This window comes from Emydura macquarii, unplaced genomic scaffold (genome assembly GCF_026122565.2).
Source record: "Emydura macquarii macquarii isolate MOO-44397 ecotype Brisbane River unplaced genomic scaffold, CSIRO-AGI_Emac_v2 contig_18, whole genome shotgun sequence".
In the NCBI taxonomy this organism is placed as follows: domain Eukaryota; kingdom Metazoa; phylum Chordata; order Testudines; family Chelidae; genus Emydura; species Emydura macquarii.
This window is the reverse complement of record NW_027130155.1, coordinates 4,652,835-4,679,197: the sequence shown is the minus strand read 5'-3', so window position 1 is coordinate 4,679,197 and position 26,363 is coordinate 4,652,835. Positions and strand designations below refer to the sequence as shown.

The 26,363-nt window shown below is 38.9% G+C and overlaps 1 protein-coding gene across 3 annotated transcripts in view; it reads left to right on the top strand.

Annotated features, from left to right (window-relative positions):
- MBNL1 (muscleblind like splicing regulator 1) overlaps window positions 1-26,363 on the top strand; it is a 288,655-nt gene that overhangs the window by 80,085 nt on the left and 182,207 nt on the right. The window contains exon 1 of one of the 3 annotated variants that reach the window (XM_067550686.1): window positions 25,597-25,843. The exons of 1 other annotated variant lie outside the window; for it this stretch is intronic. The gene's annotated coding sequence lies outside the window, so the exon portion shown is untranslated. Of the gene's footprint in view, window positions 1-25,596; window positions 25,844-26,363 lie in introns of those variants that run through there. One more of the 3 variants, XM_067550444.1, reaches the window with a different exon arrangement.

The following is a 26,363-nucleotide window of genomic DNA, read 5'->3' as shown; positions in this document are numbered from 1 at the left end:
CAAAGGGCTCAACGAGTAGTGATCAATGGCTCCATGTCTAGCTGGCAGCCGGTCACAAGCGGAGTGCCCCTAGGGCCGGTTTTGTTCAACATCTTCATTAATGATCTAGAGGATGGGGTAGATTGCACCCTCAGCAAGTTTGCAGAAGACACTAAGCTAGGGGGAGTGGTAGATACCCTGGAAGGTAGGGATAGGATACAGAAGGACCTAAAAAAATTGGAGGATTGGGCCAAAAGAAATCTGATGAGGTTCAACAAGGACAAGTGCAGAATCCTGCACTTTGGACGGAAGAATCCCATACACAGCTACAGACTGGGAACCGACGAGCTAGGCAGCAGTTCTGCAGAAAAGGACCTGGGGGTAACAGTGGATAAGGAGCTGGATATGATTCAGCAGTGTGCCCTGGTTGCCAAGAAGGCTAATAGCATATTAGGCTGCATTAGTAGGAGCATTGCCAGCAGATCGCGGGAAGTGATTATTCCCCTCTATTCGGCATTGGTGAGGCCACATTTGGAGTATTGTGTCCAGTTTTGGGCCCCCCACTACAAAAAGGATGAGGAAAAGTTGGAGAGAGTCCAGCGGAGGGCAACAAAAATGATTAGAGGACTGGAGCACAAGACTTATGAGGAGAGGCTGAGAGAACTAGGCTTGTTTAGTCTGCAGAAGAGAAGAATGAGGGGAGATTTGATAGCAGCCTTTAACTACATGAAAGGGGGTTCCAGGGAGGATGGAGCTTGGCTGTTCTCAGTGGTGGCAGATGACAGAACAAGGAGCAACAGTCTCAAATTGCAGTGGGGGAGAGCTAGGTTGGACATTAAGAAAAAGTTTTTCACGAGGAGGGTGGTGAAGCACTGGAATGGGTTACCTAGAGAGGTGGTAGAATCTCCATCTTTAGAGGTCTTTAAATTGCGGCTTGACAAAACCCTCGCTGGGATTATTTAGCTGAGGTTAGTCCTGCTTTGAGCAGGGGGTTAGACTAGATGGCCTCCTGAGGTCCCTTCCAACTATATGATTCTATGGTCAGTTCGTGACTCTAAGGTTTTACTGTATAACTATTTAGTCAGTGTGGGTCATGGCTTGCCTTGCACTGCATGGATCAGAGGGACAGAGACTTTGTCTTCACATTCCTTCCCTGCAAAATCAGAACATATTTACTTCTGAGTCTTCAGGAGATCACCAGGGTGAGTGGAGCTCAGCTTCCATGATGGTTGATGCACAATGACTCTCAAGGGTTATTATCTGCCAGTTGGGGATGAGTCCAGGTCATCAGCCAACCCCACATTGGAGTTGGCAATTGAACACTAATCCTGTTGAAAGAAGAAATAAGGTACATGCAAAATGTCATTCCAACTCCCCTTGGACCACCCTGACCCTGAGCCCATCCTGCCTTTTATTAAATATGGAGCTGACAGTATTTTCTTTCCTACTCCTCCACTGTGCCCCTGTACATCTATTGATTAGGGACCTATTCTGACTGGTAGAGCTGTAGAGGGAGGAAGCTGTCCCTTAACATGGGGCCTGTTGACCCCCTCCTGTCATAAAATTCTTGGGGGATCTGGAGGAGTCTTCTTGAGGAGCCCCTTCTGGAGGTTCTGCCAATTCATCCCATGATAGTAGAGGGGAGGACAGTACTTGCCATCCTGTGACCTGGTGTGTCCTCAGGGATCTGCACAGATTCCAGGGCATTTATTGAAGCTCAGGGCAATCTGTATGCAGAGGCTCTGTACTCCCACACTGGCTCAGACCCAAAGGGTTTTCCATGTTCATCTCCTCTTTGTTGGCTCTGGCAGCAAAACTACATTGATGCCATGCTACCAGAGATAATATGGCTGCACTTGGAACTTCCTGGAGAGACCAGGAAGGCGTAGGCTGTATTTCTGTGGGTACTTCCAGAACAGTAACCCATAATGTCCAAGAAGTACCTAACAAGACTTTCGCCTATTGATTCACACCAGCAACTTCTAAATATGTATATTGTCATCCATTATAGATCTTCAGAATTATCCACGTACATTACTTAGATTTGACCAAGAATAACGTTGCTTGCAAATTTAGGATCTCTTCCAGTTAAAAAAGAAAATCAACAGAGTTATTTTTACAGTTTAAGTGAAATGCTTTACGTAAGACAACTAAGAAAATAACTCTTGATACATTAGAACTATTTTGGCTAAATAACTTTAAAAAAAACCCTCTCGCATTTGAGGCACAAAGGTACCTTTATTTATCCAGTTTCAGATAAAGTCTCTAAATGAAATGAAATTATTAGAGTATGAAGAATATCCCCAAATTAACTGATGTGATTCATCATACTCTGGTATATGTTTTAGCCTCTGGAAAGACTGTATAGTGTTCCATGTAGAGAATACACAAATCTCAAATGCAGTTGTGCATATTGTATCCTGGGGAAAAACCGAAGACTTTTGTTTTCATCATTGATGGTTTATTAGTATTATTGCTCAAGTGTTCAACTGATTTTTTTTTAAAAGTAGTTATAGGAACATAATTTCATTTATTTTTGTTTCATATAATTAACAGTAGGATATTCCTGGCATGCAAATAGGTATTTATCTTGCTTTGGAAGAGGAAAAATTTGAATAAAATTTGACAACAGAAAATACTTTCATTGTCTAATATCATTCATTTGTTGCCAGGCGAAAGGCTGTCTCTTGAAATGAACTTTCTGCCCATCATGTATCAAGGACCTGATACTTGGAATCCTTTATCCCTTAGAGCTTATTAAAAACTTATTTAAAAAAAAAAAAAAAAGAGTTCCAGGGTTTGGCTCTCATAGTAACCATCTTAGGTGCTTAGATGCTAGAGAGATGAGCTTGGTATAAATGAATGGGTAAATAGCTTGATATTTGTTATAGTTTTGCCATATTTTTTCCCTTATTTAGTAGCCATATGAAAGCTGTTCAGTAGTTGTAGAGTATATTGTTTATACTGGGGCTTTGGCTTAAATGTACTGGATGACTGAAGAAGGCTGTAAATTTAGAGTTAGATTAGTGGATATGAATATAAAAAGAGAAGCAAGCATGAGATACTTTTCTCTTTTTCTTGCTGATGATAGTTCCTTCTTAAAAGGGCCTATCAAGCTGTGTCTAATTAACATAACCTAGTGAAACTTTTGTGATAGATTTGATATATACCTGAAAAGAATGTTGTTATGCCAAGCTAAATCAATACTTGGAGAAACTCAGAGACTCTATTAAGAATTAATCTGTCCACTTTTAAATGTTATGTTAACTCTTCAGAGGATAAATGAATATATGTATGCATGAAGTTTTTCAAAGAATATATTCTCCAGCAACTAATGCTTGTGGAGAGTCTACCAGGCTATTTGTCACCTAAACTAGTTCTGCTATATTGTAGCCAAAATTCTCATTGAATCACTTATGAAATTGCAGTTGCAAAAACCAGGATAAATGTGTGCAAATCAGAACTACATATTGTGGTATGTTTTGTGCAAGAGATGGTCTATGTATCCATATTTGTCTGTTCACTTCTGTTAGGGAATTTAAGTTGCAATAAAGACAACTATGCAGCCAAATATGGGAAATGCATCAGGTTGAGAAAACATCCTCTGCAGCACATAGAAGTCCCATAATACTGTAACCAAACTTTTAATTGCTAGCCTGGAATATCCATTTGGCAGAAAAAGCCATACTAGAGTTGTGGCAGCAACCACCAGGCAAGTTGTTAAGAATTAGACCTGTCCAAAAAACTTCAAACCATTAGAAAATGTGAAAAAAGGGGGGGGGGGCAGGTGTTTGGATTTTTTTGTTTTGTTCTGTTTTGTTTTTTTTAATTTTTCACTCCTTCCTCCCTTTGCACTCTGGATTAACTCTAGTGGAAATACATGCATATGAGAAACACCATTTGATCATTTACCACCATACTTTCACCGATCAGTAATTCTGGTTATTTTCACTGTGGTGGTGGTGGGGGGGGGGGTGTGTAGTTCTTCAGTGCCACACCGAATATGGTAATTCTAGATCAGTTTGTTTTCATGGCTGCCCCAATTAGCATCAGGCTATCTTAGGTATTTTTGGCACAACTCGCTTAACTGGCCATTCTGTGTTTGGAATGAAATTGGCAGTGGGGGAACCCTTGTCATGGTGAACCGTTATCCCCTGCAGTGTGGGCTTGGAAGGCAAGATTCCTGCCTATTTGGATGGTCTGCTCTGGGAAGCTGAAGAAATTTGGGAAATTCTAGATGGCTGTAAGGAAGAGTGCTGTTCAGTCTTCAGACCATCCTATCCATGATTTAGTAGGACTGTGTAATCAAATTTTGTACTCCATTGTTGATACAGTGGTCCTAAATGCTCTCTCCACCAGCTTCAACCTTAGAGAACATCATAGTTTACTGATGACCTGTGATGGATGAAGCAGGAAGGAAGACGTTAAGGGTAGTGGAAGTTTTAGGATTAATCTGATTAATGCTAATGAAATGGATTGAGGGAATAAAAAGATAAGGATATGAAATAAATGATGTTTCTAAAATCATTGAGATACTGAAATTTTTTACAATCTGCTTTAGCAGGAAAAATAAAAAACTGGATAACTAGGATGTTATGAAGACCTTCTAAAATAAGCTACTGATATTAGAGGCATGGAAGGAATATTTGGGAAATTCAGCTCTATCAGAAACACATCAGAAGGGCTGGAAAATGTGCATTTCAGTCTGTTAAGGAAATTAGCAAGTGAACTTGCTGTATCATTAACAATAATTTCTGAACTATTATGCATAACTGTGCAGGTGCTTGACTGCAGAAAAGCAAATATAGTACCAATCTTTAATCTGAAAAAAGAAAGGAAAAAATGATCCTGACCTCTAGTAAATTTAATTCCAGACCCTAGAAGAATAATGGAACAAATATTAAGATCAGAAAAATACTCAAGTACTAGGGGAAAATGGACCCATAGCAACAAGTGTTTATAATGAACAATTATATTTGCATTCTGGTCAGGCATTTGATACTGTCTCATGAAATCCTACTTGCAAAATGCATTTAATTTGCTATGGCTGTGAAAGCTTGCACATAGATTAAAAAGGGAATGATGGACCATAAACCACGACTAATTATCAGTGGGTATTCAGTGTGGTGCCACAGTAATGTGGGTTAGATCCAATCTTGTTTGACATCTTTATTAATGATCTGGAAGTGGAGGGTAATAAAATTATGAGATGATACTAACTGGGTAGATACTGAAAACACCATTGGGCCAGGAATATTTGAAACACAGACAGGGCAGCACAAATTAAGATTCAGCTTGAAAAACAGAAACTAATATATCTAAGGGTAGATGATCAGATTATCAGGTAGATGATCATGGCAAAGAGAAACCTGCTGTGATGGGGTGTATAAATGCCACACTGGTTAACCATGGGTTAACAGGAGCCAGAGTCCAGTTAGGCCATTGGAGAGGTGTTAGGCATAATTAATGAAGGAAGGAGGGCAGGGTGGTGGAAATAAGGCCAGGGAGGAGAGACAGGAAATAGGTAGCTAGGAATTTCCTCTCTTGGGCTAAAGGCTGAGAGAAGCCTGGGAAGTTTGAAGCCTGGAGCTTGAACTAGAGGGTCCTGAGCCAGGAGGCCATCTGGGTGGCCAGAGGCAGTGAAGCCTGGGCTAGGAGAAAGCTGGAGGCAGTAAAGTCCAAGAGGCTGAAATAGTAAAGCCTAAGGGGTATTTGGAACTGAAGTTTGTGGGTCTTCAAGGAGAAAGAGAAGAACTCTGCAGTCACTCTTTGGGGAGAAGGGGATTAGAGAGTAGAAAGACCTGTGGGGCACAGGAAGGGCTGCAGGATGAGGAGGAAGCCTGGGGAGGGAAGACACAGGGTTGGAGCAAGCTCCTGTGGCTGACCCTGAGACAAGGGTAGGAATGGGATCTGTGGAGAAAAGCACTGGGCAGTGTTGGCTGTTACAAAGAGCCCAGGAAGGGGTGGGGAGAAAGACCTGAAGAAAGTCTAATGGTAGGATGGAGTCCAAGCAGGCAGCGGCAAGATGTCTAACAGAGTAGGCTTTGGCTGCTCATCCCAGGGTCCTTGGACTGGAATCAAGTGTAGACTGGGCCTGGGTTCCCCTACCTTCCACTGAAAAGGTGGCATGAGGATCCCTGATGTAAGGGGAAAAGGACAATTCAAAACCTGGAGAGGAGGAAGTAAGGATTACTTGGACCAAAGGCAACAGCCAAAGACCTGGCACAAGGTCTTAGAATTATTTGTTGGACTTTGTTACCCCAGAAACAAAAACCATGACCTGGTCAGAGGGCTGAGTCTTGAGAAGAGGCAGACTGGGGGCCACCCTCAGCAGAGGCTCTAGACAAAAAACAGCTCCTACGCCATGCCTGGCCAGGAGGGGTCACGCCAGTGGTGAGTCAACTTTTTTTACTTTTTTATGCTGGTTTGGAAAGCAGCAATTCTGAAACTGATCTAGGTCTGATAGTAATCACCAAGTTAGATATTAATTTGCAGTGTAATAAAGCAGCCAAAAAGGCCAACATGATTTTTTGGCTGCATCCTCAGGGAATGGACTCATTTAGTAGGCAGGTGAAAGTTTCTCCTCAGTACATTTATAGTGGGATGGCAGCTGGAATATTGGGTTGAGTTCTGGGCACAACAAAACCAAAAAGATATTAACAAATTGGAGGGAGATCAGAGAAAAGCAAAATAAGATAAGGGTTAAAGGGAATGAGGAAAGTTTACAGGAGTTAAATATTTAATTTGGCTGAGCAATCACTAAAGCGGAACATGATAGCTGTCTAAAAGTATATGAAAGATGTGAACACCAAGGATGGAGAAGATTTATGTAAGCTATTGCTGGGGGGAAAGGGGAGGAACTAGCACTACTAGGGTGAAACTAAAAAAGGAACTTTAGTGTGAATATCTGGAAATACTTCCTGAGTAAGATATATTAAAATGTAGAGTCATCTCTTCAAGGAAGTGAAGAAAAACCCATCATTTGGCACATCTAAAACAAGACTGAACAAAATAGTAGAAAGTGTACTGTAGGAAACAATTGTTCTTTGGCATGGGGGTGGATTACATTGCCAAATATATTTTTTGCATAGCATCTTTAATATCTATGATTCTAAGATTTATTAGGCTTCTAAATTCAGCAGTATGTAATTGCACTGCCAGAGCGGTGTAAAGGGGCCTTGGTGTGAAGGAGAATGACAACTAAATGGTCAAAGAGCTCTTCCTTGAGAAGTTTAGCAATGACAGTGGTGTTATAATAACTATACACTATTCCTCAGAAAAGGATAAAAATACATTTGTCTGACAATCCATTTGTTTAAAGTCCTTGGGATTTCAGAGAAATGAGAATAAATAAATCATGATTTCTCAGAAAGAATTAGAATTTCTAGGATTTATGGTGCACTCCAAAATTATTATTCTCAATATCCCAATGATAGAGAGAGAATTTTAGACAAATGTCAGCTAATACTGCAGTTTGAAAAGGATATCTCAATGGAGGCTGTGGTGGTAGGTAGATGCTGTTGTTTTGATACTAATAAATACCTAAGAGACAGATTGCCTAGTATCCTTACCAGCCTCTCCCACAGTAGCTTAATATTTACAGAGCCCCTCAACCTTTACTACTGAGACAGCAAGTAATAAATACAAATTAGAAAAATGTAGTGGATCTGTATTCACAAGCCAATTTAGTTAGAATATCAGACCAAACACATTATCTTGATTTCACCTTCTACTTATCTTCTACAGTATTAAGAAATAAATGCCCCACAAAAAGGCTGAGTTGCCTCTTTTAAACACTACACTTACACTGGCATTTGTTCAAGGAGTAAAGTAGTTTTGAATATAAATAGATTAGAAATATTAGCTGTTAGGAGGGGTTTCAGTCAGTTCCTGCAAAACTCCCTCTAGCTCAGAACCAGTGTGCTGAAAGACAACAGTAATCACTATTTAAATTGTACATAGAATATACCCAATCCCCTGGGCTCCAAATGGTATACTGCTTGAGCTAAGAAAATCTCCAATAGGTATCAGTGGTAGGAAGCAATTTACCTTCTAAAATATAAATCGCAAGAGGGCAGTGATGCTTATAATAATTCACTTTATACTTGTGCTTTCCATCTAAATGATCTCAAAGTTACATATTCCTCTCATTTTGACAAACACCATCCTTGACCATGTGGGGTTCAGAAGATTCAAATCCCACAGTTGAGACCAGTCTGTAATAAATTAGGTGCAGCATAGCCATGGCATAGCTCATGACTCTGATGTCTATACAGATATGTGATACATGGAATTATGAGTGTGGACAGTTGAACAATTACACAAACAAAAAAGAGGGTACAAGAAAGTTCTTCTCTGCCCCCAATTAGAGTTAGAAAACTGCTTTTTGTATAAAAATCACTGGTTCCTGCTATCAGTTCACTTGCCAGGAAAGGAAAACTTTGTTCCTCATTTTGGATCTGCTTGACATGTGATAGAGCAGGAAAAAAGCTGTTGTCTCGAAACATTGAGATGAAAATGATTAGAAAAGGGATGATTTATCTCTAGACTGGAGAGAAGAGAGATTATCCATATGTTTCCCACATTTCCTCTCATTCAGATAACTGTTTCCAAATTAATCAAGGAGTCCCTTCTCTTTTTTACAAAAACCAAACCAAACAAGCCTCCCTAACTGATTATTGTTAATCATTGGTGCCTAAGTAGAGAGAGACAAAATGCATGTAGACTGTTTTAAAAAAAAAAAAAAAAAAGGCAGGGATCAGCAATCTGACCAGAATGTCACTCAGTTTTTTAAAGAAAATACTAAGGGCACTGATCTATTTATTAAGAAGGAGCGGGAGGGAAATGAACAGTCCAGGATCAATTTCATACCAGTGATAACAGGCTGTTTTTTCCTCCATCATCCCCCAGGGAAGAGAATTAGAAATAAAACAAGTTATAGAAAATATTTTCTTAGCTCTTATGTTTTACTTCATTCAAAATCAAATTATATTATTACTAACTCTGAAACCATGTGGCTGTACTTTTTCACTATTTGAAGAAAAAAGCACACAGAAAATTCAACATACGGACTTGTAATTTGAACACATCAGCTGTACTTCCCTTTTCCTACAGTCGTGAATTATCTCTCTGATGCACATGTGTGCTTGCTGGCTCTCGCGTGCGCACACATGCAGTATTAAGCTTCCCTATAAAATAGGCCATATCCTCTTCTTGTCTAAGCTAAGAAATTACTATGTTGTCAATCTGCACTTTCCAGAAGATTTCAGCTAATTTCTTATCTGAAAAGATATAGAAACGGTTTCTATATTTTACCCTGAACTGGCCAGCAAAGCTGCTTCTTGCGTTTAAGTCCAGAAATATCTTATATGTTCCAAGAAGGCCTTCTTTTATCACTTGGATAATTGGTCCTATATCTGGGAGAGAAGTTAATCTGCTTCTTTTTATACTCGGTGGATTAGATTGTGCCTTTACAGCACTGACCTGGTGAGAGCTTCATTTTGGGTCCAAGGCTGGTAGAATTCTTTTGGGAGAATTTGGGCCATGGTGGCCCATGTATCATGTTCTTCTCACACCTAGGACCAGCTTTATTGATGCTAAAGGGAGATAGGATCATATATCATCCGGCCCCTTGCTAACTGCTTTGTGGAAGCTAGCACCAATGTTGGCACAAGCCTGGAGCTATCCTTGCTCTCTGTGCCAAAGGGCTGGAACTGTGTCTAATCCCCGTGTAGGGATGCACAGGGATCTTTGTGCCATTATTCCCCAAGGTGCATACTTGTGTAGGATCAGACTCAGAATGTGTTTGAGTCTTTCCCTACCTAAGGATTCTTGACTTACTGCAAAATTCTCACCCTAACGATTGGTCCCAGGCTCAACATTATCAAAGGGGCCTGTATATATTCCTATGAGGTACTTAGGTAGTAGAGAGCTGCACTCTTTGTTACTGAGGTGGGTTGAGCAGTATATTAGCCTGTTGCCTGTGATATGTGTGGGCAGCAGGGGGTGCCAGAGAGATTCCTCTGCCTCAATCACACATCGAAACTGGTGATAGATGTGTAGTCATGTTGCTTAATGCAGTACTGGAAGGCGCTCAGATACTAAGATGATGAGTGGTACAAAAACTTGTATAAAATAGTATAGAAAAGCATCAAATGGGCACTACATGGGGCTGATTTTCCTCTTGCACCAGTGGAAATTGGGCTTCTCCAGTTTTCCAATTTTCACTAAAATCAGTAGGGTTCTGCACATTGACGCCTGGTACATTCCCTGAAATTTTGATCAGAAGTGGAATTCAAAAGTTATCTCATAACAGACAAAGTTAGTTGCCATTGAGTTATGTGTAGGGTCTTGCTGCACTTAATTAAAGTCCAATTAAAGTCCCAATCCTGCAAGCTGCTGGAAACCTCCTGAGGGTGCTCACTACTTGTCAACTCTTAATGAAGTCATCAGGCATTGGGAATGCTAAACACCTCATGGGACTTGGCCTTAAATATTCAAGAAAATCCCGGATGTGCTCCCTCCATACATTCAAGTGTGCTGGAAGTGAGGAAACTTTATTGTGTTTCCTTAATTTCTGGTTTGTGCAGTTGTTATAATATGACAAAGCCGTGGATGGGATGATTTAGTTGGGGTTGGTCAGGGGTTTGAGCAGGGGGCTGGACCAGATGACTCCGACGTCCCTTCCAAACCTCATCTTCTATGATTCTTTGATTCCATGATAACATAGTCTGATAATATTTTAAGGACCAATATATTCGCAACCATTACCCATCTTAAACACTTTTGTCTAGGAATTTGTATGCCACTGTGGGCATATTGTTTATAAATGGCTGCTGATTATACTCATAAATTATGTTCCACACAGCAAAGGATTTAATAAGGCCATGTCATGGTACTAAAAGTAATGATAGTGGAGCATCAGGAAGTGGAAAGAGGTTCCAGAGTAGAAAATCTGTAGTAGCAAAAATGTTAACTTAAAAGTGCTTTTTTGGCATGCCAAGACCCTTCCCTGTTAACACTGTCCAATGATAAACGAAGAAAGGAAAATGCATATTATTATATAGTAGTTTATAAGCATTAAAATTTGCAGCACTAGAATTTGATTTGTTTTTTCAAGGAAAATATTAGCAAGAATATCCTGAAATCAACTTTGTGACATAATCTACCATATAGACATCATTCTATGGTACAACAATCATAACAGACAACTGAATTTTGAGACATAAATAGGTAGGTTGGAAAATGCTATGATACTTGATATTACAGGAGTAGTGGTGTTATAAATCAGCAGCCAGGAAAGGAAGAGAAATTTTGTTGCTCACAGGAACTGAATATGCAATACTTAAAGACAGACCATGAAATTACAGTCAGGGACTTATGTCAAGCAAAGAAATGTCTAAAGAATTCAAGCTTTTGATCAGTTTTTGTAACGATGGACTATTAAAAGAGTATAATTTTATGGTGGTATTTAGGAGGCACCCAGTAGAATTAGGGATGTTGTGGGTGACAGACACAAACTGTAACACAGGTGTGTTAGGCTTTCTAGCCCTCTTTGGCCAAGTAACCTTCAGAGATGTATTGGATTCAGAAGGGTCATCTATTTGGTTTTCTTCAGAGTCCACTTGTGATGATAGTTGCTACTGCTGATTTGTGAGGCAACAGAAACAACAACCACAAAAAAGATATAGGCTAATATAAGCCACTTACAGAATGAATAAAAATGAAAGAATATAATGTGACTTTGTATATTTGCTGAGCAAGGGCAGATTTCCATTGCTGATTAGCAATTCTATCTGGTTTTGATATTGTTGATCTTTTTCTGTTTAATTTAGACTTTTGAACTGGTACTTCTTGAACTGGCTTAAATCTTACTGGCTTCAGAATACTCTGTGTTTCCCTACAGAATTTTTCAGTTTTGGCTCTAGTTACTACCTGAGATATGCCATGCTCTATTTTAGGTCTTATTTTATTTAGAATTAAAATATTTTCAGTATCATGTACATGCAGACAATATCCAGTTATACAGTTCATACTGGACAAACCCTATAAGGAAGTTCCAGAGGGGTAGCCGTGTTAGTCTGAATACAGTAAAATCAATGAGAGTCCTGTAGCACCTTAAAGATTAACAAATTTCTGTGAGCATAAGCTTTCGTGGGCTGAAACCCACTTCGTCAGGTGCATCTGATGAAGTGGGTTGCAGCCCATGAAAGCTTATGCCCGCAGAAATTTCTTAGTCTTTAAGGTGTTACAGGACATTCATTTTTGTCAAAATGTTGTCTGAGCAGTTGCATATCTTGTTTCCAACTGCAGTTACTACAGTCACAATAACTGTGTGTGCAGACTGAGTAATTCAGTGCCTACTTGAACTTTTGCCTGCACAAATAAAAATGGTGGGCATTTGTGCTTGGCTCTAGGGTACCTGAGCCTTTGAAAACTAGACCAAAATATATTATAGACTTATTTCTACTTAGTTTGTAAGCTTTTGGGGCACGGACTGTTTTGTTTTGTTTTTTTTCTTTTTGTTCTGTGTTTGTACAGTGTCTCGCACAATGGGATCCTGGTCAATGGCTAGGCTCCTAGTGCTACGATGATACTACTGCTAATAAAGAGAATTGTAATGTTTCTGCCAGGTGTCAATGACAGTCTCTAGGGTCAGTCTATGATTTCTGTAGAGGGAATCCTTGCTAAAATAAAGTAAATCGTCAGCTCTGCTGAAGCCAGTCCAGTCACACAAGGTCAACTATGCACAGGGATCAGAATCTCTGGGTTTGAAACACAGAGAAACTCAGGACCCCTGGGCAGACCCCTGCAGGTCTCATAGTTGAATATGTATTCCTTTCCTAGCCAGAGACCACTACCTATCCACTTAGGGTGACCAGTTACTAATGACATTAGTGTGAAAAAAGGGATTTTTCTTGTTCAGGAGTTAATCTGCTTTTGCTGATTATTTTGTTTTGTTTTTTGGGGTATTTTTTTCCTCCTGAATTCATGCTCCTGTGTTTGTGATACTATAGCTTCACAGCAACAGGTCACAAACAGCATTATGACTTCAAGTGAGGAACACATAGAAGGCACTGATGAGCTGTGAAGCAGCAAAGATTTTGTTTCAGTACAAGCACAAGGCCACATTGTGAAGTTGTTGGCTGGGATTTAGTCAGTCCTTTTTCAGGTGAATTTCCACATAAGACAATATGAGTTTGCTTGGGTAAGGCCCACGGGTGGAAGAACTCCCAGTAAGGAACTCAGAATGTATCCCAGTGGGACTTTTGCCTGATTAAGTCTGAATAATACCTGAGTAGGGCTTCTGGTATTGAGTGTTCCCAAAATAATTAAAAAAAAAAGTATAGAAATACAGAAGACATGACTATCTGACCGATCAGCAGAAATGTTCATAAGCAAACTATTTTTGTTGAGGTTTCAGCATGGTTTTAATATAAGAATAGACATAGCAAAACTAAATGAAAATGTGCTAACAAATACCTTATAAATCAATAGGTAAGTAATCAACCAAGTTGTATAACAAAGCATGAAAAAAATCCTGTATGTCATGATTGGGGAGGGGGAGTCTGGTACTGCATTGGTAGGTTATGGGCCAAATCCTCCTCTATTTAGTGCTAGTCTGTCAATTCTATTTATTGTATTGCAACTGCATTCTACAGTGGTGTAAAATTAAAATAATGAATTGTCTCCATTTGCATGACTTTAAACTTGTATGCACTGCTCTAAATATTTTATAACTTTTATTCATTACAATTTGGTATTACTGGAGATGGGAAGATATGAGATAGAGCAGTGGTGTTATATAAAGCAGCATTAAGCCTATGTTCAGAGAAACTGGAAACGTCTCTTTGCCATTGCTTTTTGCTTTTCTGTGTAAATTGTACCTCCTCAGTGTGGCTCACTAGTGGTGGCTATGCCAACTAAAAAGGGATGAGCTTGTATAGCTGAGCCTAAGGAAACTGGGTTTTTAGCTCAAGCATGAGAAGCACATGTATTACCCTCCAAAGGTGGTATCAGGTTCAATCCCTGCTGCTGATGATCCACCCAGGAAAGTCAACATTATATCTGCATTAAAACATAAATATTATAACTTGCTGGGAGAAACAGCATTGCTGATATTGTCAAGGTCAGTGTATAAATAACTGCATTAAGTTTCAATACTGTCATCCATACAAAAGGTTAATCATGCTTCAGCTGCCATGGAGCACAGAAGGAGTATGAGTAGAGAGGCTAGCTATTCTTAAACACCCATCCATTGATAGTGAGTGATTAATACACAGTGGGATAATTTTACAACAATGGGATCCTGCCGATGTAATCTACTTAGTTGAAAACTGTGTCCCCATATGCTCTATCTCCTGGGGCAGTGTAACTTTGTTTACAGCACAAGACTGAAAGTTAGGATCAAGTTCAAATCCTGGTGCAGACTAACTTCTGTGACTTTGGGCAAGTCGCTTAATCTCTCTCTGCTTCAGTTTTCCCAAAGTGTAGAGCTACATTGTAAGGTTGAATCAATTAAAGTTTATATCATGTTTTGAGATCTTCAGGTGTCTAGGCACTAGATAAATGTTTTTGTTGTTGTTAATAGAAGTTATTAAATGTTGTTGACATCATTGTTCAAATTTTGTGTAGATGGCAGCATACATGAATATAGAAAACAGGAAGTAAAGTAACTCCTTTGGGCAAGAATGGGCAAAAAGTACAGCTGTACTGTGTGTTTGTACAGCTGTAATCCTGACTAAGCCTCTGAGAGTTACTGAAATATAAATGTAAAAACTTGTGAGAATATGTGAGTATTAGACCTAGTCCATATTGGATAGAATTATCATCAGCCTGTTTCTACCAGTGCACATGTAATTTTGGAGAATGATTTGTTGCCATTTCCATCAATTCTTACACATTTCTTCCGATATTATTTTCATGTCTGATTCTTTAATATTGTCATCTACAGTCAATCATATTGTAGAAAGTGAATTAAATCCTGTAAAACCTAGTTAGATGTGATCTGCAGAAGAAAAAAATCAGGTGAAGAACACTCCTGCAAAATATTCAGTAAGGGCTAAATTGTGAAACCCTTACCCAGCGCCTCATTGTTATCTCCCCATTTGTGTTTGGAGGGGAACCTCTGCTTGAGGAATATGGGAACCTATACCTAGGCAACATGTTCCCCTTCCCCCATGTGCTATGGAAGCCCATACCTCGGTATCATTCTGACTTGATCACATGTATAATGTGCACCCAGAATAAAGTCCAGAGCAGTAATATATACTTGGTTCTTTAAAAGGGCCAGTTTTACAAAGTTGAAAATAATTAAGACAAATAAGCTTGGGAGAAATAATTTAATTAGAAAAATTTGATAATTGGAAATTGTTTAAGAATACTTTTACTTAAATGCACAAAAAACCACAATCGAGGAAGAAGGCCGTATTGGTTTTAAAAAATGCTCTGGTTTAGGGAGGAAGTGAAAGTAGCTATAAAATAAAAGAAAAATGAAAGAAAAGGGAAGTTGATAGTAATGAATATAAATCAGAAACTAGGAGTTGTGGAAAACTAAGAAGGGAAACAAAAGGACTCAAGGAGAAATCTATGGCTAGCAGAGTTAAGGACAATGAGAGAATTTTCAAAGTATATTAGTAACGAAAAAAAATCCTAACAATTGTATTGGTCCATTACTAGATGTTAATGGTAGCATTTATCAGTAATAAAGCAGAAAAGGCAGAAACATTCAATACATATTTCTGGTCTGTATTTAGGAAAAAAACACTTCATATGATAAAACTCTTTCCATTACACTAGTATTTCAAGAGGATATTAAACAGCAGCTACCAAACATTTTTAAATAATCAGCTCTGGATAACTTACATCCAAGAGTTTTAAAAGAGCTGGCTGAGAAGCACTCTGGACCCTTAATGTTGATTTCCAATAAGACTCGGAGCACTGGGGCAGTTCCAGAAGCCTGGAAGAATGCTAATGTTGTGTCATTATTCCAAAAGGATAAACAGGATGACCCAGGTAATTATAGGCCTGTCAGTCTGACATCAATCCTGGGCAAGATAATGGAGTGCCTGATATCGGACTTGATTAATAAAGAATAAAAGAAGGGTAATGTAATTAATACCAATCAACATGGGTTTATGGAAAACAGATCCTGTCAAACGATCTTGATTTTTTTAAATTAAGTTACAAGTTTGGTGGATAAAGGTAATAGTGTTGAAGATGTTATGATTAAAAACTAGAATGATATAAATTAATATGGCACATGTTAAAGGGATTAAAAGGTGGCTCACTGATAGGTCTCAATAATGTAATTTGTAAATGTGGAATCATTATCACCATCACCAGGTGTGAGTTTCTAGAAGTGTGCCACGTGGTTTTGTTCTTGACCCTACACTATTTAGCATATTTATCAGTGATCTGGTAGACAGCATAAAATTATTACTGATAAAGTTTGCAGATGACAAACTAATGAAAGGTCATTGGTACAAGGCAACCTGGATCTCTTGGTAACCTAGGGGCAAGTGAACAATATGAATTTTAATATGGCTATGCATCTAGGAGCAAAGAATGTAGGCCATACTTACCCAATGGGGAACTCTATTTTGGAAAGCAGTGGCTCTGAAAAAGATTTGGGGGTCCTGGTGGATAAACAGCTGAACTTGAGCACCCAGAACAATGCTATAGCCAAAAAAGCTAATGCAATCCTTGGATGTATAAATAGGGCAATCTCGACTAGTAGCAAAGTTATTTTACCTCTGTATTTGGCACTGGTGCAACTGTTGCTAGAATATGGTGTCCAGTTCTTGTGCTCACAATTCAAGAAGGATGTTGATAAGTTTAGCTTATCAAAGAGAAGGTTAAGGGGTGGCTTAATTATAGTCTGTAAGAACTTCATGGGAACAAATATTTGAGAATATGATCTTCCATCTAGCAAAGAAAGGTATAACACTACTCAAGGCTGGAAGTTGAAGCTAGACAAAAATCAGACTGGAAAAAAGCCGTACGTTTTACAGTGAGGGTGATAACCATTGGGACAGTTTAGTAAGGGTTTTTGTGGGTTCTCCATTAATGGCAATTTTAAATTGGATGTTTTTCTAAAAGATATGTTCTACCATTATTTCGGGAAAGTTCTATGTCCTGTGTTATACAGGAGGTCAGACTAAATGATCACAGTGATCCCTTCTGGCCTTGGAATCTGTGAATCTATTCAGGGCTTGTGGAACTGTAATATACTAGCGACAGGTAGCAGTGCTTTGTCCCAAATGAGTTGGCTGGGCTCCTCAAGATTCCCCAGGTCCCCAAAAAAACAAACAAAAATTCCCAAGAAGGAATAGAGTGCATGTTAATAGAGCCTGAGGCTGTATTTCTAATAGGCGAGAATGGGAGGTTCGGTTTTGGCTTTGTTGTGCAAATTCCCATTGTAGACATAATCATAATGGGAGCTGCATTGGATTTTCTTGAAACAACACTGTCAGAAAGTTTAGGCCCTACATTTATGGCTTGTATATGTAGGGGCCTCATAATCTAATGCTAAATTAATTTTTAATATATTTATGGTATTTAAAAATAAAATCAATTAAAGTTTTTTATGGGAAGCAGAAGGTCTGGCTGTAGCAATCCACTCCAGTATCTGCAGCTGAAACATTGCAGCAATATGGTATTTGCATAAGACCCTAAAAGTGAAACTGACCATAAATAGAATATTAACCAATATTACACAAACCAGTAATTAACATTTATTCTTTTACTTTTACGATGCTGAGTGAACAAGTACAAGATATCTATTAATTACATACTTCTTAAGAATTAAGTTTAATATATCTAAATAGGTGTGTGCGTGCATGCACACACACACACATGCAGGAAGGGGGGGGGAGGGGAGAGAGAGCACTATGTGTTTTTAAATAAGGTCCTTCAGGATCCAGTCAGAAGACATGGGTTAAACAGATTCATGAGCTGAAAGAAATGTTGTCCCTTATAGTTACTGCATGAAATAGATAGCGTTGTGTCTCATTAAAAGACAGTAGCACGAGGAGTGATTTAAAAGGGCAGAACAGAAAGGAGTACTTTGTCACATCTTTTTAAAACAGAGATGCATGATTAGATTGGATTAGTGGGTCAGAATGTAAAAGTTTGTTTATCTTGCTGGGACTGTGGTTTGTGGGACAGATGGCATTTCTCTCTTCTTTCTTCGTCCCACCAGCCCCATTCCCTCTATTTTTCTTTGCAGTTATCTCATGGGCTATCATTTGTGCAGCCCCACCTAAAAACGTAAATACATATTTTATTTTAATTTTGTAGCTGACAATCTAATATCAAAGAGCTTTAAAATCTTTGGGTCTGGGCCATGTCTACACATACAGGTTGTACTGATTTAACTAAACTGGTTTAGAAACTGCCCCTCCCTCTCCCCACTCCATGGCATGTGAAACTGGTACAGCCCCCTTGACTGACTGCTCTTCAGTTGATTTGAATGCTTCCTATTGATTTAGCTTAAGGCACTCAAACCAATTTAAGTGTGTCCACACAAGGGGGTTGTACCAGTTTAATTAAATCAGTTTCTATACTGGTATAATTATACTGCTATAGATACTGTGACATAACAGGGTACAATCCAGACCAGTGGAGGGCTGTGTCACCCCTGCCCTGTAACCTGGGATGTACTCCATCACAGTTACGCTGGTGTAACTTCCCACATGGGTACTATTATTCCAGAATATGAATGTTGACAGGGGACGTTACACTGGTATAATTGAGGCAGCTGTACCAGGAAACTTCCCTGTGTAGACCAGCCCTTTAGTTAAATCAGTGCCACTTTTGTATGTAGTCAAGGTCTTAATCCTGCAAACTCTTTGCCTGCACATAATCTTTTCTCATGTAAGAAATGTTGTTGAAATCAGTGGGACTATTTTCATTAGAAAGCTTTAATCTTATGAGCAAGGTTTCCAGTCAGCCTCTTTGTTTTCATGTTAAGTAATTAGCAGTTAATAACCCAATTAGTGTTCCTGAATTGCTGTTTTTATTACTTTATGGATACCCTTCTAGGATGCATAGCATAGCATAGTGGAGGTTGCAGAACTTAACTTTCAGCTCTAGAAACTCTGTTGGTTCAATGCTGGGTTTTGGCATGAACTGTATTTGGAGAAAATACCAGGTATTAATGTGCCTTATTTCTAATTTGAATTTTTAACAGTGAGGGTGATTAACACTTGAACAAGCTCCCAAGGGAAGTGGTGCATTCTCAATCTCTTGAAGTCGGCAGATCTAATTTAGATGCATTTCTGAAAAGATATGCTTTGGTCAAACACAAGTTATTGGGATCAATAGAGGAGTAAGTGGATAAAATTATATTGCCTGTTTTATATAGGACAGACCAGACGAACTAGCTAGTCCCTTCTGGCCTTAAATCTTTTAATCTATGTGGACATCTAATTCCAGGAACTACTTTTCTTAAACTTCTACTTTCCAGAAAATTACTGACAAGACAAGCTAATTGGTGTAACTGGAAGATAATTTGTACAGAGGTGAAAATTTAGAAGGGCTGACTCTTCAGTGGTTGCACACTGGTTGAATTTTACCGTGTGTGTAAGTAGAGCTGGGTGAAATTTTTTCTGCAAAACTTTTTTTTCCAAAAAATCTGGATTTGGGTTGACCGAAACAATTTGTAATTTGGATTTAATTTGCCAAATTATTTTGGTTTAAAAAAAAAAAAAAACCAGAAAGGAAAACACGTCATTATTTTTCCATTTGAAACTTATTTTTGTTTTGAATTTCATCGCAGTATTACTTTTTTTAAAAGGTTATAAATGAAACAATCTTTTGTTTTGGGTTAAACAGAACATTTTGTTGACCTGAAACAAAATATTGTTTACTTTATCGGTTTGCCCCCAAAAAAGTAGAAAAAAATTATTTTTGGTTGACCCAAATTAGATTTTTCAATTCGGCTATTGAATTGAAAAATAAGTTATTCACACAGCCCTATTTGTAGGCAAAATCCATCCTGAAAAGTGATGTATACGGTAAATTATGCTACTGCATGCCCCTAGAAAACCATGGGAATACCTGTGTGAGGAGTGGCTTTGAACCTCTGTGCTGGCTTACCACACTTGTAAAGGCAATGCGTAGCACCATAATCACACAGGGGAAAGACAGAGTGTACTGAACCAGACAGCAGTGAGCAGGAGCGGGGGAAAAAAGATTTGGTGTCCTACTTATCTTTTAGTGATTGTAAGGTAATAGATTAGACATTAACATGTCAGCTTTGGAGCTGTCCTTTGAGATAAGAGCAGCATCGCTGAGACGCCAGACATATATCAGCATCCCATATCCACTTTGCAAGCAGCTCAATAAACTACAAGGATTTTTTTTGTTCTTGCACATCAGTCCAAATAGCCTCTTAAGCAGTTCAGCCTAATGTAGAGCGAAACTACAGAGCTTTCTAGGATTTGCATGCCCCAATGGGATCCGTATATTTTCACCTTGATAGGGGGTCTTTATTAGTAGTACTGAGAGAAATAAAAGAAGAGCTTAATTCAAAGAGAAAAAAAGAAAAAGAATCTCCCCATATTTAATTACAGAGTCAAACCCTGAGATCATAGTAGGACTCTCTTCGAAGTTTCTGTACTATAGGCCAGATCCTCAGCTGGTATAAATCGGCCTCATTACACCAGCTATGGATCTAGCTAAATAATTCTGAATAGTGCTATCTTTCATTAACTTCTTGTATACGTGGCCTGTTAGAATACCCAGAGATTATTCTCTTTGAATCCAATCCAGAGCCCACTGAAGACTCCCATTGACATTAGCAAGCTTTGGGTCAGGCCCTTAAAGCAAATTCAATATACCTAGTAGAGTGGGTAGGTGCAGAGGGTCATATTTTCTGCCGATATAACTCCATTGAAGTCAGTGGACTTATGCTAGCAAAAAATTTGGTCACGAGCATCTATCTAACTATTTAACTCTTCACAAGAGCACAGTGACAGAAATAGGAAGCACAGCCAAAGATACTTTAACAGTTAAATTAATCACGCTTTTAGGGATATAAATATAAAAAGATGCAGGGTATATAGTATTTTTCATACAAATGACCACCTGTGTTCTCATTCAAATACCTTCTAAATATTCCCTTTAGAAAACCACACAAATAATAAAGTTTAAATAATAATAATCTTAAATAAAACCGAAGACAAACCCATTTGCCCCACAAAAAGTCTACATTAGTTCTTCTTAGGACTTTCCAGTGAGTTCTGTCCTTTTTTTAATACTAAACTTTTAGACAGCCTTTATCTTTGTGCTTTGTACTATGAGCCCATTCACCAAATCAGTAATAATATAATAAGGGATCTCTAAGTGTTTCATTTAAAAAATTGTCTCAACTTAAATAGGAAAGTTTTAATATAATCTGTTGTAAAATCAGTAAACAGAGTCAGAGAGAAGTTCTTTTGACTTGCCCAAAATCAGTGTGGTGGAGCAAGGAGCAAAAGCCAGGGTGACTCAGTCCCAAACTCTGACCATTAAACCACATCTTCTTATCAGTCTTCTTTAAAAGGTTTTAACATTGTCAGTGCGACTATATATAGTTTTAATAATAATTTTTGTTTGGCTATGTAACCTGGATGAAGTACAGTTTTGTAAAGCACCACCTGCTTTTCAAAAGTGAAATGGAAAAACTGTGTAATACTAGATGCCAACAATCTAATACTTTGAACCTCCCACCTTCTAAAGAAATCAGTGTCTTTGGCACCTAATCCCTTCAGAATTTACACTTAAATCCCTCTACCTGTGAAATAAGAGCAAGCATTTATTATAAATACATTGTGCGAAGAAGCCTATTTATTTCTACTGTACACAATACATATAATTTCTTGATAATAGATACTTGAAGTAAGGCATTCCTAGCACTCAAAATATTCTGCGAATGATTCAAACTACCTGCAAGGGGTTAAAATAAAGCTTATTTTCTTCAAGTAAATGGGACCTCATGGAGTTCTGTTGGAGGCTCTTCATCCCTGATTGTGATTTCTCCTCTCCTGTTCTGCTTTGGACTCTCTCTTTTGGAAACTTTCCCTTGGACATTTCCTGATACCCACCCAGGCTGTTTCCACAGCATGGAAAGGATTTGCACAAAGAATAATAACAACAGCAACACTGACGTGTTTCCTGACCCCTTTCCAATATGCAACCCCAAGGAGTTGCTTCTATGAACTCTAGAGGAAGGGGGGCAATAGTCCAATAGAAGTGGCATGTCTTGTAGTCCAGGTTTTTTGCCTTCCATCTACATCTTGGATCTCAGTTGTGCTGGTATAAATGACTAAATCCAGAATCTGGTATGAATGACTAAATGAGAAACTCTGCGGTAGTTATTAATTTGCACCCGTGTAACTGAACAGAATTTGCTATATCCACAGTGAAGAAACCTTGCAGACTTTTCTTATCCTTTTCAGTAACTGGAATGTTTTATGCAATGCTACGTCAGTCTTGAACTCTGTAAATACACTTTGCTGTAGCCAAAACTGCAGAGTCCTGTGGCTAAATCCAGGATGACCTAACTTCAAATGACAGAGACTGGATTTAGTGATTCCTTGTAGTAACGTGATTATTGCAACTGAATCCAATTATTTAAAAAATAATAGATTTCAATCGGCACATTCTGCCAGGAGATTAGATTTTGGTACATGGGCACATGTCTGCATGGCAGGAGGAATTTGAACTATAGTATGGATTTTCATTCTGAATATTGCATTTATGGTATCTTATATCCCCATTGGTTAAGTGGGGAGCTCATGTACATGAGCCTTCATGCACCAAACCAGTTTTCTGACTGACATGGGAGGGGTAGAGAGAGAGACACACAGAAATATGAAGAAAGAACAGGTCCTTACACTGCTACTAAAAAATAAAATAAAGCACCTTTGTGAACTGGAGTGCTTGAAGGGGGACAGCTAGGCATCTGTTTCCTTCTCTTCCATCTCTATAATAGCCTTGCCTCCCTTTCTAGACTATCTGTCTCTTAGGCATTTACGCTCTGCTCACCTCCATGGTATATGTGGACAGTGAAGGAACTTGAGCCTGGTGTCCCAGATGTCAGGTGATGTTTTGGAATTATGTTCTGTTGCACAGCCTCATATGTTCACCCATGGAGACCAAGCATGTGCAAGGTCTTACAGTAATTGTCTTCAAGAACATGTAGACAGAGGCTATGGTTTGGCAGTCACATAGTTGTTATGCAGTTGTCTATGATGAGTGATTTATTTACATGATAGCAATTAAGGAGTCCCAGCCAAAGACCCTATTGTGCTAACAACTGTAAAACCCTTGGTAAGAGACAGTCCCATCATAAGTGTGTAATTAGGAAAGACTAGCAAAGTGAGTGAGTATTTATTATCCCCATTTACAGGGAACTTGGGCCCAGAGAGATTTGACCTGCCCAAGGTCATACTGGAAGTTTGTGGGAGAGGAAGGAATTGAACCAGATGCCTCAGTCTCAGTCCAGCACTTTAACCACAAGACCATCCTTCTGTGGTCAATCAATCCGGTTTGATTGAGCGGAAGTGAAGACTCCTTTCAATCAATCCAGAAGTCGATGTAATAAAACCACCTCTTAAAAAAAAGAGTAGCACTGTGTCGACAAGTACGCATTTCCAGTCGGCGCAACATAGTGGAGACAGCACGCAGAAGAGAATTTAGGAAGTCGATGGAACTCCCGTTGACTGCCGCCAAATTTGCCGGTAAGTGTAGACCAGGTCTATGTTGCGGTAAGAGAGAGACTGAGGGCATGTTGCCTAGCACAGCCTCTTATAACCTCGCATGGAGCACGTGGCAATGTAAGGCAGCCATGCGGGTCAATGGACACTACTGCTGTAAAACTTCTGGCTCCTGCACATGGTGAGCATGTGCACCCACATTTGGAATATAAATAGGGACCATGCATCTCGAAGAACCTCCAGTTACAAGTAAGACACCTCTTATTGTTAATAATACGATTAAAAAGAAACTAATGAATATAGGATGAAGCTATGCTCCTCATATCTGGGAGGAGGAGGAACAAAAAGCAGGCATAACTGGAGTGGATTCTATGGCATAATTCACAGAAGCAACTGCAGGCATTTGGGTCTCCAGATGGGAGAAGGTAGGTATGTGAAAGGAAATGGAGCTGTGAAACAGCAACTCTACACCACGCTCCTTTACTAACCTGGTAGATTTCAACAATGAAATAATTTGCTCAGGAGTTAATGTTGCTATGAGCAATACTAACTCATCTCAGTGGCTTCTAGACTCCCCGTGAGAGAGTGCAGCTATGGAAGAAGGGGAGATTCCATCCCTGGAAGCTTGACTATTGTCGGACCTAACCTGCAGGCGCAGCTGGCATAGAGGATTCCAAGATCTATATAGTGAGCCTCTGCTTTTTCTGTGGATCCTTTGGATCACCTGTGTCATAATATGCAAACCAATCACCCTCACTTTCACCTTACTCTGCAAGGCCATAAATCCCTCCTACTGGATGGGAGAATGTTGAGGCAATTTAGCAAGGAGAACCACACAAAACTCCCCGTGGAGTACTTCACTACCCCTCCCTCCAGATTTTTTCCATGGGAGGCGAACATCTGGCTTTGTCATTAGTGATTGTTCACTGTACTTGTGTATTCTTGCTCTGGTGCTCAGCATAACATCATCATTTTAAGTAACATCCCCATGTACTTGGAGTTTGTCTATATTAAAAAGTCTGTAGTTTTACAAACCTTCTTAGTGTCCAAGACATTAGATTGCCTGTGCATATTATTTCTCCTTTATAAGTAAACAATAAATATTTGGACATATTCACAAAGAATCAATAGTTTTCATATTGATCCATATTTTTTAGACCGAACAGTTGAAGAATTAATTTTGTTAATTCCAGTACTTCGGTAGGCTGCTGTCCATCCATTTATGAAAGTCTTGTAGAATTCCAGAAGTGAATTCGTAAGAGTGATTAGTTTATTCAGCTAATTTTCTAATGTCAGAAATGTGGTTGCCATACAAATGTTTTCTCTGGAAGTAAGCTGTCATTTGTGCAAGAAGCCCAAAGACTATCGTAACTGTAATACAAATAAAAAAGGAGGTTTTAACATATCTTGCCTGCAAAAGTCTGTCATATTTAAGACTTTGCACCTGCCCTGTGATCTTAGTGGCTGAAGCTGGGTGAAATGATAGTTTGTAGATAGTAGCAGTTTGTTTTGCGAGGCTTTATCGGTTGCTAACAGACAACTCTTCAAGAGGAAGGAAGTACAAGACCTGAGGGCAAAAGCAAACAAAAAACCCCACCACTACCAATGCTACCCAGTTTCCAGGAACACTTGTTGATCTTCTTGTCAGTCAAGCAAGTCTGTCTTTTAGACCAGATGCCAGTTGTCAGATTAGCAGTTAGGTCATATACTAAACATTTTTAATTGGTAGATTATAAAACACAAGACCAAAAGATCTTTCTTTTAGTGTGAACTGTACACGTTAAGTTACAGTAGCTGCTTCAATTAGGGATGTGGCTTTAAATACAACAGTACTTCCTCTAGTACCTTTTTTTTAAATAGCTGGAAGTAATTTTTGGTTCTTTAAAAAAATACATATGCAAACCACATCTTGTTGCCATAGTTACTACTGTATGCTAATGTGAACAGCTTATTGCACATTCTTAAACCTATAGGGTTTGAAAGCATAATTATTCTGGTCTCTCACTATTTCCCCTTTAGCTAGGCCACCGTACTTCCACTGTGAAGAAAGAATGCTGTAGCCCAAAGTGCACAGCAGAACAGAGCTCTTCGAGGTGGAGGTGGCTGTGTCACTGTATTATTTAAGCAGCTTTAAGATCTAACCAACACTTGAGGCAAAACAGGTAAGAACTGTGCTTTTCTTCTCCCCCACCCCATAATAAAGCTTGTTTAATTGTGTAAATTGATATTAGAATAATGTAAAACTGTCTACTAAGCTATAGTAAGTAATTTTGGAAGCTGAACCGTTTGTATTGGATGGAACTTTGTCATTTGCATCTTGCTCATTTATGTTAATTTAATTAAAATTTTAATATTTTATTAGAGACAGGAAATCGTCACTATCCGTTTTGAAAGGAAACTTTTTTATGTGAAAACTATAACTTAATAAAAACTTACATTCATTTTTATTTCAGTACTGAAAAATTTTACTTGTAGATAATCTGGTTAAATTAGATTTTCCAAACAGTATTTGCAAATGAAGTCCTGCTCTCACCATTGGATTCTTGCAGGCAGACCTATACAGAGCACCCATGCAGAGTCCATTTTGGGTTCCGTCCAGGCCAAGGGGCCACCTGAATGATCTGATTGAAGGATGTTGGTTTAAAACAAAACAAGCAAGAAACCTTTCTGGTGGCTTGTTTT